Source organism: Alosa sapidissima, chromosome 16, assembly GCF_018492685.1.
Source record: "Alosa sapidissima isolate fAloSap1 chromosome 16, fAloSap1.pri, whole genome shotgun sequence".
In the NCBI taxonomy this organism is placed as follows: Eukaryota; Metazoa; Chordata; class Actinopteri; order Clupeiformes; family Clupeidae; genus Alosa; species Alosa sapidissima.
In genome coordinates this window covers 7039652-7042829 of record NC_055972.1, presented here as the reverse complement: position 1 = coordinate 7042829, position 3178 = coordinate 7039652, and the positions used below count along the sequence as shown (strand labels likewise).

Here is a 3178-nt window from a genome sequence, read left to right as displayed (position 1 = left end):
GTGTAAAGGAGAAAGGAGCGAAGTTTCTGTGCGCTTCCTTCCGCTAAGCGGCTCAACAAGCAAATGGACTGACAGCGATGCGAGCGGAATGGAACGCGGCCTTATGGGTACGCAGTCCTCCAGTGGCCCGAAACACACACACACACACACACACACACACACACACACACAGAGACACACACACACGCACACAGGGCTGAGATGCTTTCATCACCTAAAAATGCCCCCATCAATAAATGATGCCTTAAGAGCCCTGGCATAATCACCATTTAGTCACTGCTCTGGATTAAATTGGGAGACCCAAAAAAACATGTAGTGATAATTAGGCAACATGCAGTGTGATGTGTGTGTGTGTGTGTGTCTCCCGCCCTCTCTCTCTCTCTCTCACACACACACACACACACACGAAGGGGACAGAAGAAATGAGCTTGTTTGACAGGGTGTTTAACATAGATGAACCCACTGCCCCTTGGATCTCTTCTCTCCCTCTCTCACACAGTCGTATTGTCGGTGGCGCATAATGACCCTTCACCTCAAGGCTGCCGTGGGTTGAGAGAAGGGAGGGTGAGGGGGTGGGGTCCCCATCTCCAGCCTGAGGCTACCCCTCTCACACACACACACACACCGCCCCGGGGCAGGGCAGAGGTCAAGCCTCCAGAGGCGGGGTCAACAGGGCCTTCACATCTCCCGCAGCCAATCATGCGCGCTCAGGAACCAGGCGGTCAGACAGCCACCTCTAAGCCCCGGAGAGAAGGGCAGAGACTCAAGAGCACCGCCATTGGCTCATAAAAACATCCTTCAGGGGCATCAGAGCACCGCCATTGGCTTATAAAAACATCCTTCAGGGGCTTCAGAGCGCATTCATTGGCTCATAAAAACATCGTTCAGGGGTATCAGAGCGCAGCCATATTGGCTCATAACATCGCTCAGGGGCGTCTTTTGGAATCCTCTGACGTTTGTAACCGACGTTGGGACGTTTTTAAGGTCTTGATCACGTCACTGCGCCAAATATCAAGAGTGAGTTCAGGTTGAGGTTGACTAAAAGGTCTGGTAGCTAGCTGTTCAATGAGCCTTTTCTTATGGGTGAGATCATGGTTTCAGCTCCCAGCCAGTAGAACCACACACCACTGCAAACCACAGCATCTCCCAACAAATCTGCAACACTGTCAATCACGGCATCTCCAAACACACGCCACTGCAACACTGTCAATCACGGCATCTCCAAACACACGCCACTGCAACACTGTCAATCACGGCATCTCCAAACACACGCCACTGCAACACTGTCAATCACGGCATCTCCAATCTCATAAATCAATGCATTCCAACTACACGGGAGAAAAAAATAACACTAGCAAACTTAAACAACTGATCTGCGTAATTTAGCATCACTGCTGAAATTTAACCAATTGATACTCTGATTAAATTCATATCTAGCCTATAGAGGAACCAGTTGAGAACTACATCAAAACTCTACTCTGAACTCTACATCAAAAAAAAGTCTAATTTTTGGAAAGGATTTACCATGACTAGCAAATAGCTGGCAAATAGCTGGCAAATTACAAAAGCCTGACCATAAGTAACAGACCGAAATATTAATTTGACATTCATTATAAATATTTACAGTAACAGACCGAAATATTAATTTGACATTTAGTATACATGTAAATGTTTACAATAATTTCAAACTAACACAGCCCTGACAAAGAGGCCAGAGGCCAGAGGCTGCTCTGGTTCAAATACATCAGGCTCCTATTTAACCCTTAAAGGTGTAGGTTTTTGAACATTCTAAGTTCCGCAACAATTGAAGGTTCTAAAATTCTATGTTGAATTCAATGAACCCAGATATTCTTTAGAATGTTAATTTCCCAACATTCCCGTCACACCGTACACCTTTAAGGGTTAAGTTGAGCCTTCTTACTTTTTTACAGGTTTTGCACACTGCAGCACTCCAGCTGATGGCCTGCCACCCACCCCTGAGGAACCTGCATTTGTGGGGCCGGCGCCCGTCACACACACACACACACACACGACATCTGGCTCAGGGCGGATCAAGGCAGACACACACACCACGCATATCTAGACACTCCACACCTGGATACACACGACAGCTGTCAAGGAAAAAAACAGCAATCACATCGCTCTGGCCTCCACTTTCATGGAAGCATGTGCCAACAGACACACAGCTCAAAAATCACTTTAGCTCTTAAAACATGGGCAAACCAAACGTATATATATATATATATATGTGTGTGTGTGTGTGTGTGTGCGAGTGTGATGGAGACGCTGGCCGCAGCATGTAATTCCTATTAATATTTCATACAGAGGACCTCTAAACACAAACACACACACACACATAAACTAAACGTATATGTATATATACCTGTGCGTGTGATGGGAGTCGCTGGCCGTAGAATGTAATCCCTATTAATATTTCACACAGTGAACCTCTAAAAGCCAAGACCAAGGGGTCCGCTTGAGTCAGGGCCCTCACAAGGACAAACGAACACACGCATAAGTGGTGTGTGTGTGTGTGTGTGTGTGTGTGTGTGTGTATGTGTGTGTCAATCTCACAATACAAACCTTCTCTCACAGACACACACAGTGTATTATAGCACTCCATCTGCGTTGGGCAGCCAAGCGGCTATTGAGCATCCATCGTGCGGTTCCCTGCCCCGCTACGTCCAGGTCGGGTATCCACTTACACCAGCCAATCTGGTCTCAGGCCATTTTCACCTCTACTCTCTGCACTATACCATCTACATTATTCACACACACACACACACACACCACACAGGATCTTTATCCAACCGGCTGCCCCCTGTGACCCACACATCACAAGGATCCGACATCGCGTGTACAGAGTAGGAATAAGAACACAGAGGCAGAGAGAGAGAGAGAGAGAGAGAGAGAGAGAGAGAGAGAGAGAGAGAGAGAGCGAGAGAGCGAGAGACAGGCCTAGAGACAAAGACAGTTTTCATCTTCGTACCACTCCTAGATCATGCTCTCCAGCCTTAAAAACAATGACCCCGGACCACAGGGTTGTGTGTGTGTGTGTGGGGGGTGTGTGTGTATATATATATACACACACACATTTCTCTACATGAAATTGAATTAATCTGACAGGCCAGTCCTGGACACAACACAATCACCCCATACACAGTGAATGAGTAGAGGA

At 47.1% G+C, this 3178-nt stretch overlaps 1 protein-coding gene across 1 annotated transcript in view; it reads right to left on the bottom strand.

Moving 5' to 3' along the window:
• The window catches only part of lrpprc (leucine-rich pentatricopeptide repeat containing), a 43538-nt gene that overhangs the window by 31028 nt on the left and 9332 nt on the right, over positions 1–3178 (bottom strand). The gene's annotated exons all lie outside the window — the stretch shown is intronic.